Source organism: Pseudophryne corroboree (assembly GCF_028390025.1).
Source record: "Pseudophryne corroboree isolate aPseCor3 chromosome 3 unlocalized genomic scaffold, aPseCor3.hap2 SUPER_3_unloc_2, whole genome shotgun sequence".
Taxonomy (NCBI): Eukaryota; Metazoa; Chordata; class Amphibia; order Anura; family Myobatrachidae; genus Pseudophryne; species Pseudophryne corroboree.
This window is the reverse complement of record NW_026967508.1, coordinates 3,377,402-3,390,815: the sequence shown is the minus strand read 5'-3', so window position 1 is coordinate 3,390,815 and position 13,414 is coordinate 3,377,402.

Sequence of the window (13,414 nt, the reverse complement as noted above, 5' to 3'; positions counted from 1 at the left end):
ACAGCTGCAGTAAGTCCCCGCTGTCTGAAATCTCTGCTTTCTCCTTTGCCGGCATCAGAGATTTACGGTTCCATTATGCTGTCTGCTGCAGTCTAGATCTATCGACTGCAGAGCAGCGTATAGTGAGCGTGCCAGATCCCGGGCCAGCAGCAGCAGCATATATCACACTGACAGCGTGCAGGATGTCCTATGAAAGCTCTCTGTAGCAGCACAGCCCACATCCCAGGCAGCAGTCTCCTATCCTACAGACGTAAACCATGTATGTACAGTGCTATTATATGGGTCCTCTATCAGTATCTGCATACTGTCTATACCTGTAGCTGCAAACGTCTCTAGTGCTTAGTGCTTATTAGGGTCATTAGATGTCTCTATGCAGTGGGATTTTTTTTTAAATTCACTAACTTTCTTTTTTAAAGCTAATTTAATATATTCTGTGTGATGCAGTCTCTCTCTCTCTCTCTCTCTCTCTCTCTCTCTCTCTGTTATACCGGCAGGCACTCACATGCTCACACATAGAATACTTCGCCAAGTGTTCTCCAGTCGTGCTGCCCTCAGGCAGTGCGTCTAATAGCGCCGCCTTTTAACAGATATATATATATATATATATATATATATATATATATATATACCAGGTGTGTTGGAAAATCCAACAGAGGGCACTCACCAGTCCATAAGAGTATAAAGGTTTATTGATACATCATAATCACCAATAGTGTGTCGACGTTTCGGCCCCTAGGGCCTTTCTCAAGACAGTCAATATAGACATCCAAACAGCATGCCAGTTACACACATACTGACACTGCCTACCGGGTCCCCTTATGTAGCCCATTAAATATCGATCAACAATATAATCAACCCAAATAGAATACATGCAGTGTAATACAAGAACCCCCATTATGTATATAGTATAACATCATGAACTCACAAAGCAAACAGGGGTCATAATGCATGTCGCCGGAATAGGCATCGTTATTCAGACATAGGAGACAGCTGTGGACGCTGCGCCGCGCGTCCGGAGCTACCGGAAATACGTCAACCGTATCGCGCGTTACCATGGCTACGGAGTTGAAACCATACACGTCACTAGTAACCATAGTAGCGCGGCCCACATTTTAATGATGTGCTAACCGCGCAATAGAGGGTGTCATACCTGTCACTCGTAACCAAGGTAACCTCATACAACTATAGATTACAAAGCCCAGAAATGCTAGAAAACAGTATGAGTTTCGATTGCGCTCCATGCTGCTCCCCACAATAGCTAGACCCAAATTAGCCTAGAGTTCGCACCTATATCACAATGTGACCCAGATGTTAGACTACCTTAATATCATAGACGTCTGATACAGTATACCAAAATATACAACAGACCAACAGTGTACATACTATATATACGGCTGATTACAAGTATAGTTATTAGTTCACGTTGAAGAGATTAACTCAATATCGCATGGGCTCCACATCAGCAATTCGAAATGATATCAAACTATATCAATAAAGAACTAGAATGTAGAAACAGGGTTATAACACTGCTCATGGGCTGCAGATATATATAGACAGTACATTAAAGTTAGTCAGCTTATCAACATCTATATCATAACAATAATACTATCAATCCCAAAATCCCTCGGCAAAATATCACCGATCAGATGTGGGGATCGAACGTGAAACCTGCAAACCTAATAACATAGCACATAATCAAAAATGATGCTATAGAAGAGGACCCGGCAGAAGCAATACACCCAATAGTACCCCCAGGTTAAAAACTCAATGTATGGTGATCAGTGTCACCAACACAAAGCACTATACCAATAAAACAAACAATAATATAAACAAAAATATAAACAATAACCCTGTGCCTCTAGGGAGAGGGGTCATTTATTGACCTCTGTTCTACACTGATTAATGAATGAATAGGCTGAGTGGGTTGTTCTCATTAAGACCGCGTGGAGTTATAGTGTCCAGTCTATGAATCCACCTTGCTTCACACTTCTTTAAAGTTAGAATACGATCTCCACCCCGTAAAGGTTCAGGAACGTGGTCAATGACCATACAACGTAATGAAGCTACTTGATGATTAGCAAGGAGAAAATGTTTGGCAACTGGTTTGTCAGTACCACCCAATTCAATGGCCTGTCTGATGGAATATCTATGGTTTGCCATCCTATACCTGAAGGATCTCTTGGTCATCCCTGTATAGTAGAGTCCACAGGGGCAGATGATTATATAAACCACAAAGGCACTGGTACACGTCAAATTGTGTTTGATGGAAATTCTGGTGCCATTATGTGGATGGCGAAAGTCTTTACCACTGATCATAGAATTACAAGTGGTGCACCCCTTGCACTTAAAGCATCCGGTCCTTCCCGAGCGCAACCAACTCGAGGGTCCAACATTTGGTTGCAAAGTGGGACGCATCAAGAGTTGTCGCAGATTGGGACCTCGTTTATAGGCACACATCGGGGGTTTAATACCACGTCATTTCAAACTTGGATCAGTTGTTAATAGTGGCCAATTCTTTTCATATATCTTCTTGGTAATCTGAGAAGTATGATCATATGTGCTCACATGTATCATCCGATTATCAGTGGCCTTCTTAGGTACTTTATCTTTTGGGTGATTATACCAATGATATGCTTTCTTGATACATCTCTCAAGTGTATTAGGTGAGTACCCTCGTTGCATAAACCTGGACTTCATCTCATCAATCTGTAGCTGAGCAAGTTCATTAGAGGAATTAATCCTGAGTACCCTCAGGAACTGCGAAATCGGTAGACTTTCCTTCAGAGTGGGAGGGTGTTGGCTCGTAGCCTGTAGCAATGTGTTCCTATCAGTCTGCTTACGGAACAAAGTGGTACACAGTCGAGGACCCTCCCTCCACACAGTTACGTCTAAAAAGTCGACAGAGTGTAGATCTATGTTGACAGTAAATCTAATTGGTTCGTCTAACGCATTAAGCGTTTCAACCATCTTGGTTACTTCGTCCCCAGTGCGAGACCACAGCAAAAAAACATCATCAATAAATCTAACGTATATCAAACATTTATGCCCAAATTGGCGAAAGATATAATTACGCTCATATATGGCCATATACAAATTGGCGTATGCCGGCGCCAAATTAGACCCCATGGCCGTACCATTTATTTGTAGAACCGTACAAAAAATAATTCTGCTTCAATACCAGCTCCACCAGGCTGGTCAGAAATTCAATAGGAGGTTGTTTATGGGCAGCTTCAATCAAATGTCGCCTAATGGCATCAATACCATCACTGTGTGGTATTACTGTATATAGCGACTGAATATCAAGGGTTACTAAACAAACTTCACCATCAGGAACTACAAGATCCTTAATCTTATGAAGGAAATCAGTGGTATCACGAACATAGCTAGTGGTATTAAGCACCAAGGGTTGTAAAAATTGGTCCACATATACTGCAAGAGGCTGTAAAAGAGACCCCCGGGCCGATATTATTGGTCTACCCGGAGGATCTTCAAGCCGCTTGTGAATTTTAGGCAGTGTATAAATAATAGGTGTTATAGGGTGTTCAACTTTTAAATATCCAGCTGTATCACTGTCAATCCACCCTGCCTGTAACCCCAAGTCAATGGTATTATCGATGAGTGTTTTAATCTTATTGGTTGGATTCCCACTTAAACGCATGTATTTGGTATTATCAGCTAATTGACGTCGGATTTCCTTATCATACTGTACCCAATCTTGTATCACCACTGCCCTGCTTTTATCAGCGGGGCGAATGGTTATACCCTTATTATTCTTAAGGGATTTGAGTGCTTCCCTCTGGGCTGTGGACAAGTTATAATATTTGGGTCTTATGATAGTACTAGATTGTTTGTCTGTTTCAGCCATCCTAATAAAGGTCTTAATACTTGCATTATAGGAAATCGGATCATATTGGCTCGGTTTCTTACATTTGGATGGAACTACCTGCTCTCGTACAGTTGTGGTACCAAACTGTTCTCTAAGGCGTAGTTTACGACTAAATTTATAGTTATCAACTGTCCACGAGAATGCATCATGTGTGGTGGTAGGGATAAATGACAAACCTAGTGATAAAACCGATGATTCAGCCTCAGTAAGGGTATGGGATGAAAGGTTAAAGATCAGGTTGGTGTCTTGGGTTTCCTGCCACTTCTTCTTATGGTGTCCACCCCGCCTCTGGTGGCTCCGGACCCGCCTCTTCTTCTGAAGGGGGGATACACATGTGTACCTGTCTCTAAAAAATGTTGTTGTCTAAACCGTCTGCCATCATTGGAGTCGGTCGTCTCACAGTCAGAGGAAGATTGTGCCGAGGCTGCACCTCCCTGTGTGGCATCTCTAGATCTATATTGGCGGAAAAAACGTCTGCCCCTAGTATCTCCCTGATTACCTGTTAACCATCTATACACTGTATGTAGCTTGTAGTCAGTATTAACGGTTTCAAGTTTTTTTCCTTTTAAACTGTAATAATTCCTGCTGATAAGCATCAATCTGGCTTTTCAGACGTTCAAGCCATGGTTCAGTTTTATCACTTGTCAGCTTCTTAATATATGATCCCTTAAACGTTTCAATCTCTCCTCGTAATTTCTTCAATTCAGAACCAACTTCTTCAATAACCAATAAGATAAGGTCAGATGAGCACTTATTGAGGACCGAGCACCATTTAGCACAGAACGCTGGGTTATTACGGCCCAGTGTGGGTAAATTCTGTACCCTAAAACCCCTAGGTATCCTTTTAGCTCGATGGTACTCGCTAAGGAATTGACCATGTAGAACAAGATCGGTTTCTCGTTTCCTCATTCTTAACAACTTTGTATATAAATCAGCTGAGGTTTCAGCAGGTAATTCAGTAAATTCTACATGGTCAAAATATATTCTCTCAGCGTCATCATCTGTGAGCGATAAAAAATTACTCTCAGCTATTCTCAACAAGTCCTCATCGACCACATTGGTCCCTGCTTGCGACATATCAAATAATATTTAAGCAACAAGAAAGGAAGGAAGTAAGAGAAGAGAAGAGAAGAGAAGAGAAAGGTAGAAAATATCACACAAAAATTAAATATTGTTGCTGTAGTCTGGCACTGGTAAGGACAAAGCTCAGAGGCACAGGGCTATATCAAAAGCAATTTTTAAATGTTAAAACACCTAGAAATTTAGGTATACTAGGTGGCTCATAATGCCAGCATGTTGAGCATCAGACATACTAAAAATGTCCCACTGAAAAAGCAATAGAGAATCAAATATAGTCACCAGTCCAACAGTTCGTCATAGAATGATGGGTCTAGGTATTGTGGGGAGCAGCATGGAGCGCAATCGAAACTCATACTGTTTTCTAGCATTTCCGGGCTTTGTAATCTATAGTTGTATGAGGTTACCTTGGTTACGAGTGACAGGTACGACACGCTCTATTGCGCGGTTAGCACATCATTAAAATGTGCGCCGCGCTACTATGGTTACTAGTGACGCGTATGGTTTCAACTCTGTAGCCATGGTAACGCGCGATACGGTTGACGTATTTCCGGTAGCTCCGGACGCGCGGCGCAGCGTCCACAGCTGTCTCCTATGTCTGAATAACGATGCCTATTCCGGCGACATGCATTATGACCCCTGTTTGCTTTGTGAGTTCATGATGTTATTCTATATACATAATGGGGGTTCTTGAATTACACTTCATGTATTCTATTTGGGTTGATTATATTGTTGATTGATATTTGATGGGCTACATAAGGGGACCTGGTAGGCAGTGTCAGTATGTGTGTAACTGGCATGCTGTTTGGATGTCTTCATTGACTGTCTTGAGAAAGGCCCTAGGGGCCGAAACGTCGACACACTATTGGTGATTATGATGTATCAATAAACCTTTATACTCTTATGGACTGGTGAGTGCCCTCTGTTGGATTTTCCAACACACCTGGTATATGTGAAACCCTTTTGGGGTTATCATGAGCAGCACCCCATGGTGATGATTTACTGGACGTGAGTGCGGACATTTCTATGGATATATATATATGGATCCCAAGCTATGAGCCAGGATTTCTTTGTCAAGCACCCGTTATTCTATGACGAACTGTTGGATTGGTGACTATATTTGATTCTCTATTGCTTTTTCAGTGGGACATTTTTAGTATGTCTGATGGTCAACATGCTGGCATTATGAGCCACCTAGTATACCTAAATTTCTAGGTGTTTTAACATTTAAAAATTGCTTTTGATATAGCCCTGTGCCTCTGAGCTTTGTCCTTACCAGTGCCAGACTACAGCAACAATATTTAATTTTTGTGTGATATTTTCTACCTTTCTCTTCTCTTCTCTTCTCTTACTTCCTTCCTTTCTTGTTGCTTAAATATTATTTGATGTGTCGCAAGCAGGGACCAATGTGGTCGATGAGGACTTGTTGAGAATAGCTGAGAGTAATTTTTTATCGCTCACAGATGATGACGCTGAGAGAATATATTTTGACCATGTAGAATTTACTGAATTACCTGCTGAAACTTTAGCTGATTTATATACAAAGTTGTTAAGAATGAGGAAACGAGAAACCGATCTTGTTCTACATGGTCAATTCCTTAGCGAGTACCATCGAGCTAAAAGGATACCGAGGGGTTTTAGGGTACAGAATGTACCCACATTGGGTCGTAACAACCCAGCATTCTGTGCTAAATGGTGCTCGGTCCTCAATAAGTGCTTATCTGACCTTATCTTATTGGTTATTGAAGAAGTTAGTTCTGAATTGAAGAAATTACGAGGAGAGATTGAAACGTTTAAGGGATCATATATTAAGAAGCTGACAAGTGATAAAATTGAACCATGGCTTGAACGTCTGAAAAGCCAGATTGATGCTTATCAGCAGGAATTATTACAGTTTAAAAGGAAAAAACTTGAAACCGTTAATACTGACTACAAGTTACATACAGTGTACAGATGGTTAACAGGTAATCAGGGAGACACTAGGGGCAGACGTTTTTTCCGCCAATATAGATCTAGAGATGCCACACAGGGAGGTGCAGCCTCGGCACAATCTTCCTCTGACTGTGAGACGACCGACTCCAATGATGGTAGACGGTTTAGACAACAACATTTTTTAGAGACAGGTACACATGTGTGTAGGGATGTTTCAAAGTTTGTGTACAGTTAGTTATAACTAAAAACATAGGTATCCATGTAGGAGTAGTAGTGTCTGTTACTATATTTAATCAGTTGTGAGGTAAATATAAGGGAGATTGGAGATTCACTGTGATTTGTTTAATTGTACCATACAAAGATAAGCCTGTTATATGTATAACAATGATAGGGAGTGAGAACACTGAGTTAATACCACTACTAGAATGGTATTATTAGAAATATGAGGGACTAAAATGGTGACTCAAGTGTTCTGTCAGAAATCAGTGAGGCACGAGGACTGGAGCAAGATAGCTCGAGCTGTCGGCGGGAGATTTCTACCCCCTGGAGACTGAGCCTGCTCTCGTGGCCCCTGGGGCTCCTGTATAAAAGGGGGAGCTGAAGCGCTATTCTGGACTTGAGTGTGCGCCTCCGAGGGAGTAACTCATGCCTCTCTCTGCCCGCCTCATAGAGCTGTGCTGTAAGCATTGGCGGCGCAGTGGAGATGGTGTGAGGGCTCTGGCGAGCGATAGCACACCGAAGCACCGAAGATAATCGGCAGAAGACAGGAGCCGCTCAGAGCCAGCAAGCCGGGGGAGCAGTTACCGGCATCAGCAGCGGTGAAGCAGACGTCGGGAGCCGCTCAGAGCCAGCAAGCCGGGGGAGCAGTTACCGGCATCAGCAGCGGTGAAGCAGACGTCTGGAGCCGCTCAGAGCCAGCAAGCCGGGGGAGCAGTTACCGGCATCAGCAGCGGTGAAGCAGACGTCGGGAGCCGCTCAGAGCCAGCAAGCCGGGGGAGCAGTTACCGGCATCAGCAGCGGTGAAGCAGACGTCTGGAGCCGCTCAGAGCCAGCAAGCCGGGGGAGCAGTTACCGGCATCAGCAGCGGTGAAGCAGACGTCGGGAGCCGCTCAGAGCCAGCAAGCCGGGGGAGCAGTTACCGGCATCAGCAGCGGTGAAGCAGACGTCGGGAGCCGCTCAGAGCCAGCAAGCCGGGGGAGCAGTTACCGGCATCAGCAGCGGTGAAGCAGACGTCTGGAGCCGCTCAGAGCCAACAAGCCAGGGGAGCAGTTACCGGCATCAGCAGCGGTGAAGCAGACGTCTGGAGCCGCTCAGAGCCAGCAAGCCGGGGGAGCAGTTACCGGCATCAGCAGCGGTGAAGCAGACGTCTGGAGCCGCTCAGAGCCAGCAAGCCGGGGGAGCGGTGACCGGTCAGAGCAGCGGCGGCCATCGGGGCCGTGAAGGTGAGCGACCAGCAAGAGCATCGGCAGTGACCAGTAACCCAGAGAGCCGGCGGCCAGATCAGCGGCGGCCAGAGGGGCTGTGAAGGAGAGTGACCATCAAGATCAGCGGCGGCCAGCGGGGGCTGTAACGACTATAACAGCGTAGTGAATAAACTCATCCTGTATCCAAGAGCCACTTCACTGTCCTCCAATGAAAGATACGGTGGGCAGGGCCTCCATCATCAGACATAGTGAGTGTCAGGAGGCACTCACCGAAGCCATCTAAGGTCTGTAAAGCTATTTCTAATAAGCACCTATTCACCATAGACACTAAGAGAGGAATACAGTGCATTGTGGCAGCTACAGGTAATACTTATTAGTATGCAACACCTGCTTACAGATTCGTACTAATTAACTTTAAGTGGAGAACTATCACCTGCTTACAGTGTTAAAAGATTTCCCTTTGTAACCTGAAGGGAAATAAGCCTATTTCGTCTCCATCTATGACGGGTGAGGTAGTAATACTTCGGTGGAAATAGACTATAAACGTATCCTATTTATTGAGAAGATTAAACTACAGGCTAGCACAGGACAAGAGACACATACAAAGTAATTCCAGTAAGTCTAGTCAGTATGGATATTGTTACACTATTTGTATCCATATAACTTCAGCACCGCATCAAATGGATACACATTACTGCAATAGACACAAAGTAATGATTGTAAAGGAATATTCCCTCTGCTCATAGTTAACTGCAGTGACGAAAGATTGAACATTCAGAGAGGAGGACAGTCTTTATTACTCAGGAGCAACATCTTTCTTTATTTAGAATTAAAGTAGGACTATTTATTACAAAGGTTCTGCATATTCAATTTGGAGGAACTATATTGCTTGATATTCACATCAATACATTATATATGCATATATAATTAAGCAACTACTCATACAAGTGAGGATTACAATATATATATATATATATAACAACCTTAAATACAAGAGGAGTCAATGGACTAGTCGGACTATATCGGAGAAGGGACTTAATGGTATATTTACTGATTCCTATTGTGATATACATTGATGTATGACCTTTGCTATGAAGTATAGTGGTATATGTATATAGATATATATCTTTATGTAAATTATAGTGATGGTTATGAAATGTTTCATCTTATGAGTATAATTTAATTTAATAGTCCTCTATTTTGGGGCTAATATGAAAAGTAGGGTATAATCGTATGTAAGATATCTATTATACCTGTGAGTAAAGTCTAACAAAGATGACTGGTTTCTAGTATATTACTTACCTGGGTCCGTGAAGTGGAGATAATCTGAACACCAATCATCTGAATTAAGTTAACCTGTTAAGAAAGAAGAAATAGGATATAAGAATAAACTAGCTAAGGTAATTCTGAGATATATCTATATATATATCTATATAGTAGTAATACAGGGTGTCCCAAATATACCCTGAGCCTTTTTCATAATTAGTGAAGAGGATAAATATTTGGGTGGAGGCACTACACTAAGGTGTATATTAACCTATTAGTTCAATCCCTGAGACCAGGGTTACATGTGTATCCCCCCTTCAGAAGAAGAGGCGGGTCCGGAGCCACCAGAGGCGGGGTGGACACCATAAGAAGAAGTGGCAGGAAACCCAAGACACCAACCTGATCTTTAACCTTTCATCCCATACCCTTACTGAGGCTGAATCATCGGTTTTATCACTAGGTTTGTCATTTTTCCCTACCACCACACATGATGCATTCTCGTGGACAGTTGATAACTATAAATTTAGTCGTAAACTACGCCTTAGAGAACAGTTTGGTACCACAACTGTACGAGAGCAGGTAGTTCCATCCAAATGTAAGAAACCGAGCCAATATGATCCGATTTCCTATAATGCAAGTATTAAGACCTTTATTAGGATGGCTGAAACAGACAAACAATCTAGTACTATCATAAGACCCAAATATTATAACTTGTCCACAGCCCAGAGGGAAGCACTCAAATCCCTTAAGAATAATAAGGGTATAACCATTCGCCCCGCTGATAAAGGCAGGGCAGTGGTGATACAAGATTGGGTACAGTATGATAAGGAAATCTGACGTCAATTAGCTGATAATACCAAATACATGCGTTTATGTTAGGGTCTCCTGCCCTGTGCTGCCACGTCGTCATGGCAACCGGGAGACAAGTGCTAGTGGAGTAACCTGAGCGCAGCTGATACTCCGGTTCGGGTCTTTTGCTGTGCAGTGGTTATAGGCTCTGTGCACGGCAGGGGATCCGGTGCTGGTTTTTGTGCTCACAGTCTGTGAGGTCTGAGTGGGGCGTGGACAGCACCTGCTTTATAAGGCCTCTTTTCAGAGTAAGCAGATGCTGCTGAATCTTTGTTGGTTAGTCAGTTCATGAAAGTTAGCCAGTACTGTGTAGCTTTGTATTTGTTTGTTGCTTACTGCAAATAGGCCTGGGGATTTGGTATTACACTCTGCCAATCCAAACCTAGCAGTAAGACTGGAGTCAGTCGTTTAGCTTGCTGGGGTTCTGTTACTACTCTGTGAACTTAGCAAGTTTGCGGCTGTATTCTAAGACTTGCCTGTCTAATCCTGTCTCACTGTGCTAGGTGTCAGGGGTCAGTTTAGTGGCAGTAAGCTAAAACCTGTGCACGGCAAGTGAGAATTAGGATTGTGGAGACTCTCCTTGTGTCTATCATTCCATCTCTGACCAAGGAGTTTACTGCCACACCCGTTGGTAACCCTTTAGGGTTTTGCTGTTGCCCTTAGCAACAGCATTTCGGGTTCTCTACATATTAAAACACAACATCTTGCTTTTTCCATCCTAGCAGTTCTAATACAAGGGAGATACCCAGTTCCTTAGCCTCTGGGCTTCTCTGTTCACTTTGTGTGTATTTTGTTACCCTATCACCTTCTGTGTACGTTATGTCATATTCCCCAGTTTGTCTGTGAGTCCATTTGTTTTGCATAACAGTTCAAACACCAGTACATTCCTGCAGACACTGGAGTGCATAACAGTTCTGACACCAGTACTTTCCTGCAGGCACTGGTGTGCATAACATATTCAGCAGCCTAATACTCCTGTTGAAATTTTGTGGGAATATGGAGCATACCCCTCAAAATACGTTGCAACAGGTGGTCGATCAGGTGCAGGTCCTGACTCGACAATTTAATGATTTGTCCATTAAAATGCACACCTCCCAGGCTGCTGGCGGAGCTCCCGCAGCAGCAGCACCTGCAGGGGTTAAGGAGCCGAAAGTAAATCTCCCGGATCGTTTTTCTGGAGATCGCTCGCAGTTCTTTTGTTTCAAGGAGAGCTGCAAGCTATACTTCCGGCTTAGGCCTCAGTCTTCTGGGTCGGAGATTCAGCGGGTGGGCATAGTGATTTCCTTGCTACAAGGAGACCCACAGGTCTGGGCATATGGGTTGCAGCCTGACTGCCCGTCGCTTAAAAGTGTTGATGCTTTTTTTACGGCACTGGGCATGTTGTATGATGACCCTGACAAGACGGCCTCAGCCGAGGCTCAGATTTCGATCCTTAAGCAAGGGCGAAGGCCAGTTGAGGTTTACTGTACGGAGTTTCGGAGGTTGGCCCATGATACCCAGTGGAATGACCCAGCCCTGAGACACCAGTACCGAAGAGGTCTTTCTAACCAGATAAAGGACCAACTGGTACAATATCCCTTGCCTGATAGCTTGGATCAGCTCATGCAGTTATCCATCCGGGTGGATAGACGGCTGAGAGAGCGTAGGCTTGAAAGGGAGACTGAGATTTCCTTCCTTCCCAAGGGAACCTCAGACTCTGAGGAATTTTCTGAGGAGCCTATGCAGATTGGGGCTACCCGCCTCTCCTCGCGTGAGAAGATGCGGAGGAGACAGCAGGGGTTGTGTTTGTACTGTGGGAATAAAGGTCATGTGGTAGTATCATGCCCAGAAAAGCAGGAAAACTTCAGGGCCTGAGGGTGATGGGAAATATCCTGTCAGGCCAGAAGTCAGAATTTCCCAAGAAGACTTTTATCATTCCGGTGACCTTGAAGATCCTCGGTCAAACGGTCAAGACTGAGGCCTTTGTGGACAGTGGAGCCGACGGGGTTTTTATGGACCGCCAATTCGCCCTGAAACACTCTGTTCCCTTAGTACCCTTGGCATCGGAAATTGAGATTTGTGGGTTAAACGGGGAACCATTATCCCAAGGTAAAATTACCTCTTGCACTAGCCAGATTTCTTTGTTTATTGGAGCCACACACTCTGAAAAATTGTCCTTTTATGTGACTGTCTGTACTTTTGCCCCATTGGTGTTGGGGTTACCCTGGTTAAGGGCCCACAATCCTCAATTTGACTGGGTCTCTGGGGAGATTCTTAGTTGGGGTACTGATTGTTTCAGGAGTTGCTTGAGCCTTCCAGTCAGGCTCTCGCAGCTAAGTTTGCCAGGATTGCCAGGGTGTTATGCAGATTTTGCGGACGTATTCTCCAAAAAAGTTGCAGAGGTACTACCTCCCCATCGCCCCTATGACTGTGCCATTGATTTGTTGCCAAATGCAAAGCTTCCCAAGAGCAGGTTGTACTCCCTGTCACGTCCTGAGACTCAGGCTATGGCAGAGTACATTCAGGAGAACTTGGCTAAGGGATTTATCAGACCTTCACAGTCTCCAGTTGGGTCGGGGTTCTTCTTCGTGGGTAAAAAGGACGGTTCGTTGCGACCCTGCATCGACTTCAGGGAATTGAACCGTATCACGATTAAAAACTCATACCCACTGCCTCTCATTTCGGTCTTGTTTGACCAGCTTCGTACTGCCACCATTTTTTCTAAGATTGACCTACGCGGTGCGTACAATCTAATCCGAATAAGAGAGGGGGATGAATGGAAGACTGCCTTTAATACCCACTCAGGGCATTATGAATATTTGGTGATGCCTTTTGGGCTCTGTAATGCCCCGGCAGTCTTCCAGGATTTCATGAATGATGTGCTCAGGGAATATTTGGATAGATTCTTAGTTGTATACTTAGATGACATCCTAATCTTCTCCCATTCCCTGGAGGAACATCGGAAGCATGTACGCTTAGTCCTCCAGAAACTCAGAGACCA